Source organism: Armigeres subalbatus, unplaced genomic scaffold (genome assembly GCF_024139115.2).
Source record: "Armigeres subalbatus isolate Guangzhou_Male unplaced genomic scaffold, GZ_Asu_2 Contig328, whole genome shotgun sequence".
NCBI classification, from domain to species: Eukaryota; Metazoa; Arthropoda; class Insecta; order Diptera; family Culicidae; genus Armigeres; species Armigeres subalbatus.
The window spans coordinates 68,169-91,432 of NW_026943073.1; the positions used below are offsets into that span (position 1 = coordinate 68,169).

The 23,264-nt window shown below is 42.3% G+C and overlaps 1 pseudogene; it reads right to left on the reverse strand.

Moving 5' to 3' along the window:
- The window catches only part of LOC134204011 (uncharacterized), an 86,686-nt pseudogene that overhangs the window by 51,191 nt on the left and 12,231 nt on the right, over positions 1-23,264 (reverse strand).

Below are 23,264 nucleotides of genomic sequence, written 5' to 3' on the forward strand. Positions count from 1 at the left end.
CACTCCATTCGTGCCATTCATACCTTGTTGCCATATTTTACCATGAATGCCTTCACGTTCATTAGCTGCAATATAATTGCCTACTTTTTGGCGAATTGCCAGCAATATGCACTGAGCTTTCAAAGCTTGCTTACATCACATGTTAAAGAATTTGTGATATGCAAAAATTTATAATAAGTGCCTTGTACTTCTTTTTGAGCTTTTTCAGTACATTCAAATACTTGTTCAACTTTAAATTATTTTATTTTTTTTTAACTTAGTCGCTATCACCACACTAGCCTCATGATATACGAATGCAAAAATGGTAACCTGGCTTAGAAACCTCGCAGTTAATAGCTGTGGAAGTGCTTAATGAACACTAAGCTGCCTGGCGGCTCTGTCCCAGTGTGGGGATGTAATGCCAATAAGAAGAAGAAGAAGGCAGATGTGTATATGATCAGCTCATCAAGCTGGGTTGAGCTGTTACTAATAGCTCGAATGATAGGCGTAATTGTAAAGATTTCTTCTACATTGAAAGTTATTTCCTCATGCAGAATGTTTAACGAATGAAACCTCGCTAATGTTATCAAGAAGAATCACTAATTGAGAGCTCGCTGTATAGAAATTCGATCCGAGCTTTCACTATAGCCCTTTTCTAGTTGTGTAAATTAATCAAATTTACGATAGAATTTTGTGAAGATCCGGAAGCACACCGTTTTCAGCACAGCAGCATGTTATTAATAATGGAACAAATATCCTGTAACGCAGCAGCATAATAGAAACCTATCCCGAGGCTGAAACTGCTCACATACAGCCCCATTCCCTCCTAACCAAACTGCTCGCGAGCAGTAACAATGCAGAGATTTATAGCTTTCCAGTTATATATTTGAAGCGCATTTTCTCTCTCATCTGTCATGCTTCGCAACCAGGAACGGATCCATTCAATATCCACCGTTTCAGTTGGAGGTTGGAGGAGCAGCGCGGCATTACCGCTCTGGCTGTGCGGGCACACGATGGAAACAAATGGATTCCACGCTTCTGGAATCGCTTGAACGGTAACTGAAAGATACCAACAGTAGCGCAGGGACAATATCCCAGAATGCTTATACAATCTTGAGCCAACAAGGATAGGATCCGTTCCTACACGCACGACGGTGGACGGATTTATAATGATGCTAAGTGATGGTGATGATGATGACGACGGTAATGATGATGGAGACAACGATTTCGCTGGAGTACCGTGTAACGAGAACCAAGAACCAAGGATCCTCTTCGGCAAAGGGTCATTCAGCGAGCCCGGGATGCCATCACTAGATAAGGTTTCGGAATGGTATCTGAATGGGCGACCGGAACGATTGGGCTGCTTTCGATGTATGTTCGGGTAATATTCTCATGTTAGAGAAGCTCAAATTTCCCCCATTACAGCAGCTCTTTGAAGATCCATCATCCGCTTATTTGCATCCTCGACCGTATCACTCGAGCTGACGGAGCGTAAGCAAAAGTGAAAGCCAATTTGGTCGAGAAAAATAATCTTATCAACTCTCCGGTTTTCCTCGATGAGCGTCTATGGTGGGTACGCGCGGATGAAGCATAACGACCATGGTTGGTTGATGTTAGGTAGGTCACGCTTCTCTGGTGATCGGTGGCAATTTTTTCCTATTTTGACAAATTACTGTTTTTTTCCAGCGGGTTCATCATTATACTGGAGGGGTGGCAACATATCATATTTCGTTTGAGGTGTTTGGACCGTTAGAATGGAGTTGATGAGAAAATTATGAGCGCTATCCTATCTAAAGATTTTGACTTACTTCACAAAGATAAATTTGTCTGTTGTAAAAGTATATTGTTGTGTAGTAGATTGTAGACATTCTGTTGTGGGTCTGACTTGATGGATTTGCATTTGGAATCAAATAAATACTACACCTTAAAACTTATATCGAAACCCCGGAAACACCTGGGGTGCATGCTGTTGGCATGAATTATGTCGATGATGTAATATTGAAATATAAAACATTTATCGCCGCTACACCAAAACGAAGCGGATATGCGCGTATTGAGGTACGTTGTTCCCTAGGATATGTCAGCTTCTTCTTCTTCTTCTTCTAATTGGCATTACATCCCCACACTGGGACAGAGCCGCCTCGCAGCTTAGTGTTCATTAAGCACTTTCACAGTTATTAACTGCGAGAATTCTAAGCCAAGTTACCATTTTTGCATTCGTATATCATGAGGCTAACACGATGATACTTTTATGCCCAGGGAAGTCGAGACAATTTCCAATCCGAAAATTGCCTAGACCGGCACCGGTAATCGAACCCAGCCACATGGTCTTGGTCTTGCTTTGTAGCCGCGCGTCTTACCGCACGGCTAAGGAGGGCCCTCAAATATATGTCAGCTTACAAGAACATTTCCTTCGTGCGCTTTCGATAACAGAACATCACTACTACGTATTTGAAAAAGTGAATGTTACAAATATTATTGAGATATATATTCTGCATTGCAGAGATGAAATCTGCTAGATGAGATGGATGCGGGATTAAACATTCTCTCTCAAACACCGACTACTGGAATATTAAAAGTATATCAACTTCTTAAGCACTTGTAAACCTTACTATAAAGACGTGATTTTATTAAGATAGATTGTATATTAGAAGTGTGGTTCCCAAAATCTTTCTTGGATGAAAATTTCTTTTCAATTTCCACATGAAGGTCTTCTAAGTTTCAAAGAGAAATTGCCTCTAGTTTCTACGGCGTTTTTGCCTTTTTAAACCTTAAGTGAGTGACGATTTTACCCAATGTAGAAAGGTGACGGGGTACCCGGTAAGGGTATACGATAACATACTTTTTCCTGGTGAAAAGAAACGAAACGAAACGTAGCTTTACTTCCGTGACTTCGAAACGACACGAAATCTAGGTCCCATTTCATTCAAAATTTTACGAAACGAAATTTTTATTTCTTTCACGTTTTGCCTTTCTCGTATACGGTAAAGGCTATATGATCGTTCCAAAAACAAACTTTTTATAGAAGGCCCGGAGACCCATAGTGTTATATACCAATCGACTGTGATGTCTGTGTGTGTGTGTGTGTGTGTGTGTGTGTGTGTGTGTGTGTGTGTGTGTGTGTGTGTGTGTGTGTGTGTGTGTGTGTGTGTGTGTGTGTGTGTGTGTGTGTGTGTGTGTGTGTGTGTGTGTGTGTGTGTGTGTGTGTGTGTATGTGTGTGTGTGTGTGCGCAAAACTACTCAAAAAATGTCACTCATTTTCCGGGCACTTATCCTCAACCGATTTGCTCGCAACAAGTTGCATTCGACGCAGAATCCTGTCCCATTGTTTCCTATTTGAAATTGGCCAGATCGAACTATGGGAACAGAAGTTATGACCAAAATACAAATTCATACGAAAAAATCGCGTAAAAAATGTCACTCATTTTTCGGGCACTTATCCTCAACCGATTTGCTCGCAACAAGTTGCATTCGATGCAGAATCCTGTCCCATTGTTTCCTATTTGAAATTGGCCAGATCGAACTATGGGATCAAAAGTTATGACCAAAATACAAATTCATACGAAAAAATCACGTAAAAAATGTCACTCATTTTTCGGGCACTTATCCTCAACCGATTTGCTCGCAACAAATTGCATTCGACACAGAATCCTGTCCCACTGTTTCCTATACGAAATTGGCCAGATCGGACTATGAGATCAGAAGTTATGGCCAAAATACATATTCATACGAAAAAATCGCGTAAAAAATGTCACTCATTTTTCGGTCACTTATCCTCAACCGATTTGCTCGCAACAAGTTGCATTCGATGCAGAATCCTGTCCCATTGTTTCCTATTTGAAATTGGACAGATCGAACTATGGGATCAGAAGTTATGGCCAAAATACAAATTCATACGAAAAAATCGCGTAAAAAATGTCACTCATTTTCCGGGCACTTATCCTCAATCGATTTGCTCACAACAAGTTGCATTCGACGTAGAATCCTGTCCCGTTTTTTCCTATTTGAAATTGGTCAGATCGGACTATGGGATCAGAAGTTATGGTCAAAATACAAATTCATACGAAAAAATCGCGTAAAAAATGTCACTCATTTTTCGGGACGATTTGCTCGCAACAAGTTGCCTTCGATGCGAAATCCTGTCTTATTGTTTCCTATTTGAAATTGGACAGATCGAACTATGGGATCAGAAGTTAAGGCCAAAATACAAATTCATACGGAAAAATCGCGTAAAAAATGTCACTCATTTTTCGGGAAATTATTCTCAACCGATTTGCTCGCAACAAGTTGCCTTCGATGCGAAATCCTGTATTATTGTTTCCTATTTGAAATTGGACAGATCGAACTATGGGATCAGAAGTTATGGCCAAAATACAAATTCATACGAAAAAATCGCGTAAAAAATGTCACTCATTTTTCGGGCACTTATCCTCAACCGATTTGCTTGCAACAAGTTGCATTCGACGCAGAATCCTGTCCCATTGTTTCCTATTTGAAATTGGTCAGATCGGACTATGGGATCAGAAGTTATGGCCAAAATACAAATTCATACGAAAAAATCGCGTAAAAAATGTCACTCATTTTCCGGGCACTTATCCTCAATCGATTTGCTCACAACAAGTTGCATTCGACGTAAAATCCTGTCCCGTTGTTTCCTATTGAAAATTGGCCATATCGGACTATGGGATCGAAAATTATACCATTTTTTGCCTTTCTCGTATACTAAGTATACGGTAAAGGCTATATGATCGCTCCAAAAACAAACTTTTTTATGAAAAAATCGCTAAAAAATGTCACTCATTTTTCAGGCACTTTTCCTCAACCGATTTGCTCGCATTTGCATTCGACGCAGAATGTCTCATATTTTCTTATTGAAAATTAGCCAGATCGGACTATGGGCTTAGATGCTATGGTCAAATTACTATTTATTGTGAAAAAGAGTTCAAAAAAGTCTAGCTCACTTTCTTAGCACTTATACTTCATCTATTCCCCAAGCAACACAATTTCAACAAATCTGGTTGCAGTAACCATATTGTGACTGAATGCGGTCATATATAAGTTACTGTGATTGATGTGCAATATGTGTGCTTCTCAGGTCGCTCGCAACAGATTGCATTCGACGCAGAATCTTGCCCCATTGTTTCCTATAGAAACTTGGCCGGATCGTACAATTGGGTCAAAAGTTATGGCGAAAATACTAATTTTAAAACTACTAAATAAAATGCCATTTTTAGCTCTTATGCTCATCCGATTTGTTTGCAACAAATTGCGTTTGGCGAGAATTTTTTTATGCATATAAACAAATATGAAAAATAAGACCAATCCACATATTGGTGTTATTTGAGGTTTTTCCAAACCTTTTGAACGAACGAGAAAGGCACCATCACCGCTAGGCGGATTAATCTGGGTTTTTTTTTTAATTTCACATTTTTAAATCCAAATTCAAGTTTACTTCAAAATGAAGATATCATGAGTATGTGAAATATTAAATGCTAATAATATAGCTGATTTTTTTTTTGCAAAAAAAATACAAATTTACAATTGTAAAACTTCAAATCTGCCTGATTGAGAATTGCAAACAAATTACAACATCAGTGAACCAAACTATCAAATAATAGGCATTTTCTAAATACAAAAATAGTATTTTGTCACATTTTATAACACCCACAACCCATTCTAATAAAAGATTTCAACTGCTTTGCATTTCTAGAGCTCGCTTCAAAAGCAATTTCTTATCCTGAATTACAAAAGAAGTTTGTTGACTGTGTTTTTATTACTATTGAACATTGTAACTATTAAATGCAAATGGAAAAATACTTTATTTATACCAATAGGATATGTATTTCAATTTTATTACATTGATTGCAAAATTGACATTGATTCATTTACAAACCCCATCAAATGATCATTTCACATTTGGCCTCTATAGAAAATTTTGGAATTTGACTGGGTTGGAAGTCCAGGAAGTGCGGTGTTTGGGACCACTTCCATCAGCAAACGAGGGAGGCAGGACTAAATCCCCGATCCGCTAAACCGTTTCCATTGCCGCCAAGCCCATCGTCCCTTCGGTACAACCAGAAAGTAATGCACCCTCGAGGTTAGCTGCGTGTCCTTGCAGCACCGAACATCGTGACTCACTCTTTTAGAAGAAGACAATGGTATTGTGCCAGCGCATTGCCGGCCTTCCAGGTGGCCTTACCACGCCCCATGTCCTCGGAAGATGAAGGGTCGACTTCAACTTCGAACCGGTGTAGATACTGTCTGAAGCAACCATGGCCTGTAAGGACCTGGGTAAGGTGGAAAGTGATTTCCACATGGCGCCTCTTGACCCACGTACCCATCTCCGGTATCAACCTATGTGTCCATCTACCCTTAGTGGAACTGTCCCACGCACGCTGCCATTTGACCATTGAGGCCAACCTGACAGTCCTACGGATGCCTCTGGTGCCGGGCATTTCGAAGCACTCTATGTCTTCACCGATAACGATGTCAATAGGCATCATACCGGTGATGACGCAAAGTGCATCGTGCGACACGGTACGGTACGCGCTCGCAACTCTTAGGCACATGAGCCAATACGTACTTTCTAACTTCGTTCTGTAGCAGCCCCAAGCTTGCCCCCCATACCTCAGTATGGACAGAGCGAAACTAGCCAGAAGCTTGCGCTTGCTGGCATAAACCGCAGAGCTATTGGACATCATCCGGGACAATGCCACTATAGCTGTGGAGGCACGCTTGCAGGCGTAATTGACGTGGCTACCAAAGGTGAGCTTATCGTCGATCATTACATCCAACAGTTTGATGGAGCGTTCAGAGGTGACCGCGCAGTTGCCAGCCTTTATCACAGCTTGTTGCTTCGACTTTCGGTTGTTAACAACAAACACCTCAGTCTTGTGGTGAGCCAGTTCTAACTTCCTGGAACTTCTCCACAATTGCGATCGAGTGGGCTTCAGTCAACTCCACCTCTTCGATCGATTCGCCGTAGACCTCCAGCGTAATATCGTCTGCGAAACCGACGATTACCACGCCCACCGGGATCTTCAACCTCAAGACACCATCGTACATGACTTTCCATAACACCGGACCCAGTATGGAACCTTGCGGAACCCCTGAGGTTATGTCAACGCACTTCCGACCCGCCTCCGTGTCGTATACCAGTACTCGATTCTGGAAGTAGCTTCCAAGAATCTTGTACAGGTACTCAGAAATTCCAAGACGCAGGAGCGCATCTGCAATAGCTTCCCAACTGGCACTATTGAATGCATTCCTCACGCCGAGAGTAACTACTGCACAATAACGAACTCCCCTCCTCTTACGCTGGATTGCTATATCCGCGGATTTAGTAACCGACAAGATAGCGTCTACGGTCGACTTACTCTTTCGGAAGCCAAACTGGTTACTCGATAGACCATCCGCACCCTCCGTGCGTATCAACAACCTGTTGAATATGATCTTCTCGATCACCTTCCCCGCCGTATTTAGCAGGCATATTGTTCTATATGCCGACGGATCCCTCGGTGGTTTTCCCGCCTTTGGCAATAGGACGACTCCCTCATCCAGGCATCTCTGCATGACATATCTGAACATCTCGGGAGCCTCAGCAGTGGCCGCTTTGATGGCCAGGTTCAGAATACCATTCGGTCCTGGCGCTTTACGTACACTAAGGGACTGTCCAATCCCCACAAGCTCCGCCACAGTTACTCTTCCCTCGTCGGCCACCCTGGCCCCTGGCAGCTCCACAAAGTGAGGCCAGGGACTTGGGTCATGACGTGGGAAGAGCCCCCCCCACGTGTCTTGGCCATTGCGACCCTATAGGCGTCACCCCATGGATTCGCTTTGGCACTTTGACACAGGCCCTCGAAGCAGGCTTTTTTACTTGATCTAATCTCAGCCTTCAGAGCGGCTCTAGCAGCCACGAACGCCACCCGTCGTTCAAAACGCTCCTCTTCTGTGCGTGCTCGCTGCATCCGCCTCCGTGCCCGTAGGCAGGCGCGGCGCGTATTCGCAATTGCTTGAGTCCACCAGTAAGCCGGTGGCCTCCCATTCCTAGGGTGGACTTTCCTCGGCATGGTGGCATCGCATGCACGCGAGATTACTGTTACCAGCTGCTCGCCGCTCAAACCGAGAGTATTGTGCTCGCGGCGGAGCGCTTCCTTAAATACCTCGTCGTCGAAGTATGATGTTTTCCACATACGAGGGCTAGGCCTCGCCCCTTCTTCCGTCCGCTGAATGCTGGTCGTATAGTCGATACTGTAGTGAACCGCCAGGTGTTCGCTGTGAGTGTAGCCATCATCTACCTTCCAGTTCGAACTACTCGTTTGGCCAGGGCTCCAGAACGTAACGTCGATAATCGATTCGGCCTCATTCCAGCTGTAGGAACTTTTTGGTACCGACATTGGCCAAGTTCACATCCAACATGGCCAGTGATTCCAGCAGGATCTGCCCCTTTGATTCGTGGAACGACTTCCCATTCCACAGCCCAAGCGTTGAAGTCCCCGCTACCCCGCCCCACAAGATAACCATCAAACAATCCAGCATACGACCGAACTGCTCGATCGAACATCGAGGAGGCGCATAGCAGCTGAAGAAGAAGACCCCGTTGACTTTGGCAATGACGAAGCCCTCGTGTGTCGAAGACACCAACTCTTGGACTGGGTATTTCCCCGTTGTCCATATCGCCGCCATTTTAGACCCATCGGTGACCCAATTACCGTTCCTGGCGGGTACCCGGGAAGGATCCGCTAAGACGGCGATATCCGTCCCCCATTCAGCATCTGTCTGACACAGCAGTGTATGTGTATGTGTGTGTATATTTAAAGGCCACTGGGTGGTCCCCTGGAAGATCCGAAACATCCGTAAAAATGGTCACTTCCTATATTCCTTCGTAAAGCGACGGACTTTTTTAGAACAATTTTGTGCCGAACCCTGAGAGTGGAATTGATGTTTAGACCCACATACGGACCACTGGGACAATTGGGTCAAAAATCAATATGAAACCGAGATTTAAAATGATTCGATGCGCTATTTTTTTATCGTTTTCCCGACTTGCTGAATAATTGTCAACTGCACCAGAAGAATTATGATATAGTAAGAAAATCTAAAAGCTTGGACCTAACAATGAAACTTAGGCTCGGTTGGAACAAGCGTCACACCATGACCCCTACCCTTGGCCTTCTACTCAATCTTGGAGATAAAAAGCAGAATCCCTGAACTAACATCTTTGAAGATGAACTTTATTTGATTGTGCAATCGACTTCCGGATCACAGTATTTCAAAAATATAGAAGTGCTGAACAAATATTGACCACGCCGCGTATGACTATATCCGTATGCAATACATCATAACCTAAATAAGTTTTACTGGTTTTGTAGATGTTACTATATTGGAAGTTCATATTTCATATGGTCATCGGATGTTTGATTATAGTAAATTCGCCAATGTTCAAGCTGCAGCAGGAAGCAAAGATGCGCCAACGCGTGATTGGGTGGCAGCCAATCAACGCAAGGATGTGCAAGCTGAGGATAAAAGGCCGTTTCTTCAACTATAGCATCATCAACGTGCACTGCCCACACGGAGGGAGATCCGACGACGAGAAAGAAGCGTTCTATGCGCAGCTGGAGCAGACATACGATGGATGCCCACTGCGGGACGTCAAAATCGTCATCGGTGACATGAACGCTCAGGTAGGAAGGGAGGAAATGTATAGACCGGTCATCGGACCGGATAGTCTGCATACCGTATCGAACGACAACGGCCAACGATGCATAAACTTTGCAGCCTCCCGTGGAATGGTAGTCCGAAGCACTTTCTTCCCCCGCAAAAATATCCACAAGGCCACATGAAAATCACCTAATCAAGTAACGGAAAACCAAATCGACCACGTTCTAATCGACGGTAAATTCTTCTCCGACATCACGAACGTACGCACTTACCGCAGTGCGAATATTGAATCCGACCACTACCTTGTTGCAGTATGTCTGCGCTCAAAACTCTCGACGGTGATCAACACGCGTCGGAGTCGTCCGCCGCGGCTAAACATTGAGCGGCTACAAGATGGTAGACTAGCCCAAGACTACGCACAGCAGCTGGAAGTGGCACTCCCAACGGAAGAGCAGCTAGGCGTAGCGTCTCTTGAAGATGGCTGGAGAGATATTCGATCCGCCATTGGAAGCACCGCAACCGCTGCACTAGGCACGGTGGCTCCGGATCAGAGAAACGACTGGTATGACGGCGAATGTGAGCAGTTAGTTGAGGAGAAGAATGCAGCATGGGCGAGATTGCTGCAACACCGCACGAGGGCGAACGAGGCACGATACAAACGGGCGCGGAACAGACAAAACTCGATTTTTCGGAGGAAAAAGCGCCAGCAGGAAGATCGAGACCGTGAAGAGACGGAGCAACTGTACCACGCTAATAACGCACGAAAGTTCTATGAGAAGTTAAACCGTTCACGTAAGGGCCACGTGCCACAGCCCGATATGTGTAAGGACATAAACGGGAACCTTCTTACAAACGAGCGTGAGGTGATCCAAAGGTGGCGGCAGCACTACGAAGAGCACCTGAATGGCGATGTGGCAGACAACGGTGGCGGTATGGTAATGAACCTAGGAGCACGCGCGCAGGACATGCGACTTCCAGCTCCGAATATCCAGGAAATCCAGGAGGAGATCGGCCGGCTGAAAAACAACAAAGCCCCTGGAGTTGACCAACTACCAGGAGAGCTGTTTAAACACGGTGGTGAGGCACTGGCTAGAGCGCTGCACTGGGTGATTACCAAGGTTTGGGAGGATGAGGTTCTGCTGCAGGAGTGGATGGAAGGTGTCGTGTATCCCATCTACAAAAAGGGTTGTAGCAACTACCGCGCAATCACATGGCTGAACGCCGCCTACAAGATACTCTCCCAAATTTTATGCCGCCGACTAACACCAATTGCAAGAGAGTTCGTGGGGCAGTACTAGGCGGGATTTATGGGTGAACGCTCTACCACAGACCAGGTGTTCGCCATACGTCAGGTATTGCAGAAATGCCGCGAATACAACGTGCACACACATCATCTATTTATCGACTTCAAAACCGCATATGATACAATCGATCGGGACCAGCTATGGCAGCTAATGCACGAACACGAATTTCCGGATAAACTGATACGGTTGATCAAGGCGACGATGGATCGGGTGATGTGCGTAGTTCGAGTTTCAGGGGCATTCTCGAGTCCCTTCGAAACGCGCAGAGGGTTACGGCAAGGTGATGGTCTTTCGTGTCTGCTATTCAACACCGCTTTGAAGTGAGTAATACAAAGAGCAGGAATTGATACGAGTGGTACGAGTTTCACGCAGTCCGTCCAGCTATGTGGTTTGGCCAACGACATTGATATTATTGACACTTTGAGAACATGGAGGAAGCCTACATCAGACTGAAAAGCGAAGCTAAACGGATTGGACTAGTCATCAACACGTCGAAGACGAAGTACATGATAGGAAGTACATGATAGGAAGGGAGGTCAATGTGAGCCACCCACCACGAGTTTCTATCGGTGGTGACGAAATCGAGGTGGTTGAAGAATTCGTGTACTTGGGCTCACTGGTGACCGCCGATAACGATACCAGCAGAGAAATTCGGAGGCGCATAGTGGCTGGAAATCGTACGTACTTTGGACTCCGTGAGACGCTCCGATCGAATAGAGTTCGCCGCCGTATCAAACTGACTATCTACAAAACGCTTATAAGACCGGTAGTTCTCTACGGACACGAGACCTGGACGATGCTCGTGGAGGACCAACGCGCACTGGGAGTTTTTGAAAGGAAAGTGTTGCATACCATCTATGGTGGGGTGCAGATGGCGGACGGTACGTGGAGGAGGCAAATGAACCACGAGTTGCATCAGCTGTTGGGAGAACCATCCATCGTTCACACCGCGAAAATCGGAAGACTGCGGTGGGCCGGGCACGTAGCCAGAATGTCGGACAGTAATCCGGTGAAAATGGTTCTCGACAACGATCCGACGGGAACAAGAAGGCGAGGTGCACAGCGGGCAAGGTGGATCGATCAAGTGGAGGACGATTTGCGGACCCTCCGCAGACTGCGTGGTTGGCGAAGTGCAGCCATGGACCGATCTGAATGGAGAAGACTTTTATGTGCAGCACAGGCCACTCTGGCCTTAGTTTGAAAAAAAAAATATCCGCAATTGCATCTTGAAGTATCATCCGCTAGGTAAGACTCAATCAATAAACGATAATACGTCCCTGGCTGCCATTCTTCAATTTGCAATCCATATATCCGCAATTGCATCTTGAAGTTTTCTACTAGTTTCTTCGTTAATTCTCAAGTAAGCACACACGATTACGGTGAAGTTTTGGCAAAATTATGGTTCTTGCTTGGGTTTTGAGTCTGTGTCAGGAATGGGACACTGCGGGGAAAACCATTCGTAACTCTACTTCTGCTTTTACTGATCCCAATTATCCACTTCTACACATGCACGTCAGCATTCCATACATTTGAGATTCCAGCAGGACATCCAGGAGAAAGCCTTTTGGAATTTGGTTCGAGTTATTTTTCAATACTGCTAGATTTTCTTCGAGATCCTTCTAATAATTCCTTTAAGAATTCAAAATTTGTTCAGAGACTGGTTTTCTCATTGTAATTTTTTCTAAAATTTCGCCCAGAAATTTATCTTTATAAGTCACTTTCTCTTAAAATAAATCTGTATTATTACAAAAACGCTTTAGGAACTTACTTCGAAAATACCTTTGAAAAAAAAAATACCTAAAAATCTTAACAATTATAACAGCAAGTCCCAGCGGAATTTATAGTTGGACTCTCAAGGACACTTGCGGACGAGTTTCATTTGAAATTCCTCCGGGAATTCTGAGAATTCCTCAGGAGAAATTTCCGGAAAAATTCCCGGGGGAGTTCTTCACGTGGTTTTCGGAGAAATTCTTGTAGGAATTCCTGGAGGAATTTTCGAAGGAATTCCTCGAGGATTTTTTGGATGAACCCTAGAAGAATCGACAGAGGAATTCCAGGAGAAACTCACGAAGGATTTCCCTTAGAAATTCTTGAAGACATGCTTGAAGGAATTCTTAAAAGAGTCTTTGGAGGAATTCCTAGAACAATTCCCTGACGAATTCCTGGAGGAATTTCCTGATAAATTCTTGGAGGATTTTCCGGAGAAATTCTTGGAAGAATTCCCGCAGAAATTCTTGGAAGAATTCCCAGAAGAGTTCTTGAAGAAATTCCTGGAGGAATTCCTAAAAGAATTCCCTGAGAAATTCGTAAAGGAATTCCCTGAGGAATTCCTGAAGTAATTCTTGGAGGATTTCCCGGAGAAAATTTTAGAGGAATACTTGGAGGAATTCCTGGAAGAATTCCCGGAAGAGTTTTTTGGGGAATTACTGGAGAAAATCATGGAAAAATTCTCTGAGGATTTCCCGGAGGAATTCTAAGAGGAATTCTTGAAGGGTTTCCCGGAAGAATTATTGGAGAAATTTCCGGAGAAATGCTTAAAGGAATTCTTGGTGAAATTCTCGGTGGAATTCTTGGAGGAATTCTCGGTGGAATTCTTGGAGGAATTCTCGATGGAATTCTTGGAGAAATTCTCGAAGTTTTTGGAGGAATTCCCGGATAAATTCCTAGAAGAATTTCCGGAAAAAATCTTGGAGGATTTCTCTGAGGAATTCTTGGAGGTGATCTTGAAGGAATTCTTGGAGGAATTCGTGGAGGAATTTTTTGAGCAATATCCAGAAGAACTGATGAACGGGTAAAAATCCCAGCATCAAGACGAAGGCTTCCCGACTCTGGTCCCGGCCCGGCCGGGGCGCAATGAGAATAGGCCTTAAGAGAGCGTCCGCTCACGTTGTAGTCTCACTGCTAGGCATCACTCCCAGGACTCAGGACAGGAGGGATAGAGAGAGCACGTGCACAGTCATTTAGCACAAATCTGTACGGTCATAATCGACTAAGGAAATTCCATCACGTTCCTGCTGCCAACCAGAGCCAAAGCCAGAGTGAACCCGTTCACGTGAACATTATGCTGTACGAGTGCAATTTATACGATTGAGAGTAGTTTAACAACCCGCTTTTTTGACTATTTGAGAAAATGGATTTAAAAAAAAACCAGGTTAAAGCCTGTCCACGTTAAATTTCGGACACTGAGAAGATGTTCAAATCATTTTTAGCCATTTCATCAATTTGTACGAGAATGGAAACATGCTGAAAGTATCACACGGAGCGGAGAGGCTCAGCTGTGTGTAAATTGATCTTCTCAAAGGTTTGTGAACATTTTCAAAAAGCGCATTTGAAGATGGGTGTCTGAAATTTAACGTGGACAGGCTTTAATCCACCTAGCGGTGATGGAGCCTTTGTTGTGTGTTATAAAAATAATATTTTGGCCATAACGATCTAGCCAATTTTCAATAGGAAACAACGGGAAAGTATTTCGCGTTGAATGCAACTTGTTGCGTTAAGGATAAGGGCCTGAAAATTAGTGAGTTTTTGAACGGGTTTTGCACACAGACATACACATTAGACCTCTTCATGTTTTCAAAAAGTATCAAAAATTCAACCGGTCAGCCCAGCATCACAATTCTTATGCTAAAATAAGTCTCCTGTCAAATGTTCAGAAAATTCGGATGAAATTTCGAGGTGGCTTAAATCGATTTAGTGTTTTTGGGCTATTTCAAATAAAAAAAAATCTAACAAGAAATATAAACGTCAAAAACTATCGCAACAACATCTATACGGAAGCTTTTGGTGTGTTTTACAAGTCTTGTGAACATTGCGATTCGTTCCGTTCACGTTTTGTCCATTATAGTGATTTTCAAGCTTGCAAGTGCATAATAATACTATTTCCCCAAAAAGTCGTTGTTCTACAAAATTCTTGGTTTTATGATAAATGATTGTTAATTTATTATATTATTATTCCTCTTTTTTTCCTGGAAATTTGAGTAATATAATTGCCAATATACGATTTACCGTTAAATTTTTAAAAATCAGAAGCTTACAATTTGTCATAAATTTGCACGCTAGGATTTCTTCAAACAATTGTTCGAACAAAGAAGCGAGTTGGAATGTAGAGCCATTGAAGAATAGAAGAAGAAGAAGATATTTATATTATATTATATTATATTATATTTTTATATTTTTATATTATTCTAATTAAATTATTATCAATCATTCTTCTCCATATGGTTGCAGCATCACTCTGGTTTATGACTCAAGTTTCCAGGTCGTCAGAAAGTTCTGCTAAGGAAATCTCATGCCACATGAAACTGCCGTTCAAGAATTGACACCAGGGCACAGGCTGGAGTTCGATTTTAATGAGGCATGATGATCGCCAGCACTGTAATTTTAAATTTTTAATAAATGCCGAAATGTTATTTTACTTCACATTATTTGTGCTTACGAGTAGTGTGATGTAAGGTGGATCGAAATAATTGATAATAGTTGTTTGAATAATAGTAATAATCAGGGTTTGCAGAAATAGCTCTCAATATACGAGACGAAGATTTTTCAAGTCGGTCCTTTGCACCACCGGGCGGAGGTGTACAGTAAAGTAAATAAATACGAGACGAACCAGCCTTGGGCTGAAAGTCTCACTAACAAAGACAAAAAAACTCTCAAAAGATAACAAACAACGATAAAATTACATTTTCGGAAAAATTCTTTGAGGAATTCTTGGAGAAATTCTTGGAAGAATTTTTGGAAGAGTTCTTGAAAGAAATCCCGGAAAATTCTAGCAAGCCATGAAAACAAATTTATCAAACTTGTATACAAGTGCGAAAAAACAGAATCGGATAGGCAGCCCTCACCGAGAAGTGATGATTCTCGCTTTGTTCTCGGTCGTTTTGTGTTGGGGACCGCACAGCTGTGTGGAACAAGTTGAGATGCATCATCAGAACCAGTGCTCCCCGTGTTTGAAACTTTTTAAAGGAAATTCGGATAAAGGATGTTCCGGATCTTCCAGAGGACCACCCAGTAGACACAATGGTCTGTATGTGGATCAAAACATCACTTTTGTACTCAGGGTTCGGAAAAAGTGGTTCTAAAAAAATTCCGTTGCGTCACTATGGAATTTACTAATTGACCTTTTAACGGATCTTCCGGGTCTTCCAGGGATCAAAACACTAGTTTCTTTGGAAATACAATAATGGCAAGGATTTCGCTGGTGCACATTTGTTTCAAATAATAATTCCGCAACATATTTTACACAAACAACTTATTCAAAAGGAAGCCTAGATATAAAATTATGTGTATGGATCTAAATTATGTACATAAGTGGTGCATGTTTGCCGTATTACGCAGTTTTTTAAGGGTTGCTAACAAAAGTCACACCCTGTCAATGCTGTATTTTCCCCAATGTTGATGATTCTGGAGACTGTTTTTATAAACAGCTCAGACAGCTTTGTAGAATTACCCGATGCTAAACCATTCTCGTAGTTAGCAGCGTAACAATAATATAGGGGAAGTGGGGGTAGCACGCACATAGGGGTTAAAACGCGCCACCCCTGAATAAGGTTAAATATCCCCATTTTGATTATTTTCAATAGTCTATACGATAAAGCAATGAAAAATATTGCCATTGGATACATATATTTCATGATTTTTCTCTAGTTATAAATGAAAAACTCGAAAAAACGATTTTTGCGTGTTTTGATGCAATTCTAGCTCGGTGGAATTTAGTCTTTCTGTCGCTGTTATACATTGATAAATTAATAATTGAGCCATGGCCATGCTGCTTACTCGTGTTCTTTATGTTCCACACGAAATCGTCGTCAAAAATGGTTTTAAAACGATTTTATGGGCCTTCAAACTTCTGAGGTCGGTGTGGGGCATTACGCCCATGCTCATTTCGTATGACCGAAACAGCTGAAACATTCGGTTAATTGCCTTAATGTAGGCAATTAAAATGAAAATCAGTACGATAAGCACATGCGCGTTTTAACCCATCCACTGGCGCATCTCACCCCGCATGGTTTCAAAATCATTTTTTTGGGTGCTTTTTAAAAATCAAATTTCTGTGCAATAAAATGGACAATTAGATATCTGTTATCGGTAGTCAGTCGCAGATATGCTGTTCTTCAGTATGCGCTGATGAAAACTGGCTGAAATGCTGGTTTTCATTGATAAAAATGGCATTTTCCTTAACGTGGGCGTCCTACCCCCAGTTCCCCTACCCAATAAAGCACTTTCACATACGACCGCATACCATTTATTCGAATCACTCACTTCTCGATTTTCATTTTTTACTCAACTTGAATAAATAACTCCTTGTCGGCAGGATCTACATTATGATGCACATAAAAATATGGATTATGTTTTGATTTTTGTATTGGTTCCAATGACCGCATTGTTGTTCACATTCCCGCAACCGTTTATGGTTCCCACAGCTTATATTGGAACAATTGCAGAATCAACAAAAAATAACATTAAAACTTCGGTGAAAGTTTCATCAGAAACGCAATATCACACTCTGTTCACATTTCCGTTTGATAAGTTTCCAGCCCCAATAACATCACGCTGTCGCCACCGTATTTCGTCTCCTTTAGCCATAGCATATAAACAAACCGTAGTTGTACGAGCGACGGAGTGTGACGTGACCAGTGGTTTGAATACGGAAGTTGTTATTAGTTTTATTTCGGCAGCTAAATTAAATCTCCATAATTGAATAATTTCTCTAATGTAAATAAAAGGAATAAAATGTACAGGAAAAATTGAAAAACGTCCATGAAAGACAAAAAAATTAAGAATTTTAAAACAATTGATCATAGCGAAACTTGAAATAAATTATCAACAAAAACATAAAAATGTTCCATACATAAATCAAAAATAGCAATGAACAGTTTTGAAAAAAATAAAAATTTGGAATTTAGATAGGATAAAAATGCAAACAAAATATTTAGAGCAACAGATACATATGTGTAGAAATACCTACAGGTTTATTACTCTTCATAAGATTTCGGGTAATTATTTCTTTTTTTTTTTTGAATATTGTTTTTTTTTTTATAAATAATGTTTTATGTTCCATGCAGCGTTTCGATTTTAGTCAATTTGTTTCATCTGTTTATTCCAGCTCATCGCGCTTCGTAGCAACCATCATGTCTTCGCCCCGCTCTCCCCTCCAAGTTCAAAACCAAGAGAACTTTTCCGTCGATGCAGGATGAATGCTGTACAGAGGCCGATGGCTGAGCAGCGAATTTTGATAACCGGAAAATATGGATTTCATTTAACTAAAGTGTACTGAACTGTGATTACAACGCTCATTTACTACATTTTTCATCTCAGTACCAACTATAGAACAAAAAATGGAAGCAATGCATTGATATTTGAAACATATGAAACCATATGCATCGAGTTTCCAGGCACGATGAACAGTAATCCCGTTCATATGGCGTACGATGGTGATCAAAATAGCCTATCCAGATTACGCCATTTATTCTTATAGCTATCGTGTTAAATATGAGAAAGAAAATTGAATGTATGGAAATTTGCATCAAGTTACTCCTTAGAATTGGCTATAAGATTAATCGTAATTACTAAAATCAATCATTTCAAATCATTCGACGCGATGTTTAGTTATTGTTGATACATGTAAGAATATCAACCTACTGTTATCTAACAATGAGAAACACAAAATGAATTTCCAATTATTTGAACGGATGAATTCAATCATGCACGAGTTTTCTTGGCACTAAAATTCTTTTTTCAATGTTCATGATTTGGACTTTCCATATACTTTCCATATATATATCATAGAAAAAATAGTTCGTCACTCACTACTACAAGAGTTTTCCAAGAAACAAGAAAACATTGGAATGGGGAAATTTAAGTGGCATAGTAAAAAAACTAACTTTTCAGAAGGCAATTCTCCTATAAAAAAAGCAGTCCATTTTATCCAGCTTTCGTTGAATAATTCCCCTCCGTGACCATTGCTGCGGTTTGCTCCGACACGACGCTCCACAAACTGTTGAGTGCGCGCAAAAATTTGTTTACATACCTGAAAGGAAACTTTTTCCCATCAGCATCGGTTCCGGGTCCGTTTTGGTTCTCGCTGGCGGCAACAACGGCGAACGGCAGCAACAGCGAGGGGCAGCCACTCTCACGGGTTTGCTCGCCGTGCCGCAATGTGCTGCTATTGATATTGCTGCTGGCACCGTTGTTCCCGTTTCCGTTGCCAGCGACCGTTTCGAGACCACGCGAGAGCTTAAGCATTTCCTCCCCGAACTGGTGCAGCGCGGTCATGGTTGATGGCGTGGGCTCCGGAATGCTGGGCATGGGGTGGAAAGATAACAGAAAAAAAAAACATTCAATTAAACGTACATGTCCGCGACATTAGTTAGCAGTGATAACCGTTATAACAAATTGAATATAGATGGGCTCATTTACCTGGACTCCAGCAACCAGAGATCGTGATTGTCCAGCGTCGAAAGCTCGGTGTCGGTCGACGCGGCTGAGTGCGCATGGTTGGGCGTTGAGGGGAGACTTAGTTTAATAATTCGCTTCCAGGTATTCCGCCGGTCGAAGGCAGGGACCTGGCCGAGCCACCCGCTCGACCAACTACCGGTGGCATTGGCTACGGCACCGGCAGCACCACACAGGTTCTGACTTTGCTGAGCCAACAAGCGAACCGTCAGTGTGTAGGTAATCAGCATCACGCACAGCGGGATGTAGAAGCAGACAATCGACCCGACGAGCTTGTACACCGGATCCGGGATCTGGCAGGTGCCTTCCACCAGCACCGAAGCATGATTCTGTGTAATAACAACAATAATATATTATTGGAATGTGGCTAGTCTCCGCAGAGGAGGGCTATTTCGGAGCATGAACGTGTTATCCCATGTCGAACAGATGTTTGAAACCACATCAAACTCATGAAATCCACGCAAATTTGTATAAGTTGGGACCAATATGCGAGAGCAGTGCTGATATTTTCAAGGATAATGTGGCTATTTCCAGAAAGTACATTCCATATTAATAAAGGTACATATGTATCATATTTGGTTATCCGTATGATGACAGAGTGTGGTTTCGTTCTCGAAAGCGTTGTACATCGAAATCTACCTTCATTGAGAACGATGGTAGAATAGTCACCCCTAATCAGATCAAAACTTCTGTGGTTGCGACATCGTCATCCACAAAACCAAACATGCTTCACAAATCCTTCAGAATGTTATATTTAAGCCGTTTACCGCTCAGTCAGGCAGCTAAGGTATCAAAACAAGACATCAAACGGAACTGAGCTTCAAAGATGCGCTTTAAAGATTTCGAGCAAAGCACCTTCACTGTGACTTCCACGAGATATAGTTTGTTTCCGTCGCAAAACAGCAATAGTTGTTTGACGTAGTATTATTTTCTTCGACACGAGTGAAATGCCGAAGCAAAATTGATATTGAAACCATTAATGTGGTTATACAACAAAGCAACAAATCGGCCATCTTGGAAATCACGTGCTTTTTTTCAGTTGATTTCCAAGAGCACGAATTAAGAGAATTATAAAGCACATAGTGGTGATACAATCGTAGAATCATTTGCTTACTTATGCTATACAATCGACTTCAGTTTCAGCCCTGTATTTACTTACTTACTTATGGATCCTGTACACCGCCGGTGGTGCAAAGGACCGACTTGAAAGATCTTCATCCTGAGCGTTGCCCGGCTATCGCTTTAACCTGTTGCCAGGTTAGATTTCGGTCGACTTCTTTTATTTCTTTATTGAGGCTTCGCCGCCATGAGCCTCTGGGTCTGCCTCTGCTGCGATGTCCCGCTGGGTTCCAGTCTAATGCTTGTTTACAGATTTCGTTTCCGCCCCTACGTAGAGTGTGGCCGACCCAGCCCCACTGCCGATCCCGAATTTCTGTTGCTATCGGCCTCTGGTGACAACGACGATGGAGCTCGTTGTTTGAGATCCAGTTGTTAGACAACCAGGCACGAATTATATACCGCAGGCATCTGTTAATGAACACCTGCAGCCGTTGAGTGTTCTCCACTGATACACACCATGTTTCGCTAGCGTATAACAGCACATATTTCACGTTAGAGTTGAAAATTCGTATTTTGGTGCGTTCACTTATCTGCCTGTTTTTCCAGATATTTCTTAAACTCGCAAAGGCAGCCCTCTCACACTTAACTCATTTCACCGTATTCGGTAAATTTTACCGAAATCTCAAGAGCAGAACTGTTCGGTAATTTATTTTACAGTTTTTTTTGTAATTTTTTCCATTGCTCAACTGTTTTTTTTTTCTAATCTTTATTTAGGTGTTTTTTTAAATTGCTCAACTGTCAAAATCACCGAAAATCAGTTAAATTATTTACCGAACAGCTCTGCTGTTGAGATTTCGGTAAAATTTTACCGAATTCGGCGATTTATTTTAAGTGTGTTGCTTTCTTGATCCGTGCGCCTATGTCGATCTTGGTACCGCCGTCTGACGCCATTTGGCTACCAAGATATTGGAAGCTTTCAACATTCTCCACTGGTTGCCCGGCTACTGTGAAACTGGAAAGAGTCACCGTGTTTACATCCAACGATTTGGTTTTGTTGACGTTGATGACTAAACCTGCCGAGGAAGAGCGCTCGGCAAGGTCGCGGTTTGGTTCACGGTCAATCGCATCTACCGGAATATCATCGATTACGATGAGGAACAGTAACGGTGTTAGAATACATCCTTGCCTCACACCAGCTACGACCCGGATAGGGTCGGACAGGACCCCATTGTGCAGGGGAAAATGGTAAATGCATCATGAAACAATCATGATTATCCTTAAACAATTGAAAAATGCTCCTTAAAAAAACTGATCATTTTTCCTTAAATTATTGAACAAATTACCTTGAAATATATAAAATGCTCCGTAAACATTTGAAAAGTGTACCGTAGAAACGAAAAAAATGTACCGTAAACAATTGAAAATGCTCCTTAGAAAAACAAAGATTTGCTATTTAACTAATGATAATTGCGCAGTATATTGATATAAGAATTATTGTGAAATAGTTGAATAAGTACCTTGAAATTGGCTGTCATAAAGTAGAACCTTATGCACCATTGTATAGCCCCTGGAGTATGAAGCTGATTGTTTTGCTTGGTAACCCTATTCAACAGAAAAATGCTCCGAAAACTAAGGAAAATGCTCCCTAAAAAGAAGAAATACTCCTTAAACCAATAAAAAATGCTCCTTAACCTGAGAAAAGTTCAGAGGATTGAAGTCAATATTTGGCGAATTTTCATTTTCGGTGTTGCTGCTGGTCACAGGCAGCTAAACTAAGAAACGCGAACTGAACAAAATCTGCCTCCCGAGCAGACATTTTTTTAATCAGTGTGCGATCGATCGTGAGAACACGAGATGAAAAAAATAATGTCTGCATTTAAGAGCACAAAATTATGTAGTGCAGAATCGATCGTGTTGTAGCTAAGCTTATTAAACGAAGCACATTGATTATGCGCCGGATTGATTTGAAACACGGTTTTCATCTTCGGGTTTTCAAAATAACTTCATTTAGTCGCTTACCATATGAATTACCTTTTCATATGAATTACCTTTTCAACTAACCAACGATTCCTTTCCCGTGGCGCTCACGGATATGCAGAGCATTCCTCTGTCTCTTATAACAATGAGTGTCAACCCTCACTGGCGGAGCCAGCTATTGTTATTTGGTGGGGCACCGCTTGGTGCAAGCCGTTGAGAACAATGGTGTGATTGCATCGTGTGGTGCCCCACCTCTGTCTCCGCCAGTGTCAACCCTAGCAGCTCAATTTTGACCGATTTGGTAATGCAGCAACTCAAATGTGATCAAATTCAATTGCATATCGGTCTTTGGGTTGCTTGGGAAACTAATCTTCCTCTCCAAATCCTAAATTGACTGTAAGGTGACCACTGACCAGCATCGTTATTAATCATGAATTGGAAACTACGAAGCAAGTACAATGAGACCTTTTTTATCCCAAGAAGATTACTCAATTGGTAAGCTGAGCATATTCGCTGTTTCTCGGCCAATCATGATTAGCAACTACGATGTGTACAGTTAATCAAGCTAAGCTAAGCTAGTTTTTACTATTTGCACAATATGTAAGGAACATTGCGGAGTCGTGGGCTTTTTGCATGCCTCATATGCACAATTGGCACGGCAAATGCTGGGTAAAGCGTACCATTGGTACTTCGCGTACCTGAAGGAATAAAATAGACCCCATTTCACGGTCCTTAGCCTCTTACCCAGCAACTCCTATCCCTACCTCCCCGCGGTGCTGGCCGGGATACGAGCAACCTTAGGGAAGATCGGGTTACCAACCCCGGTGGGAACTA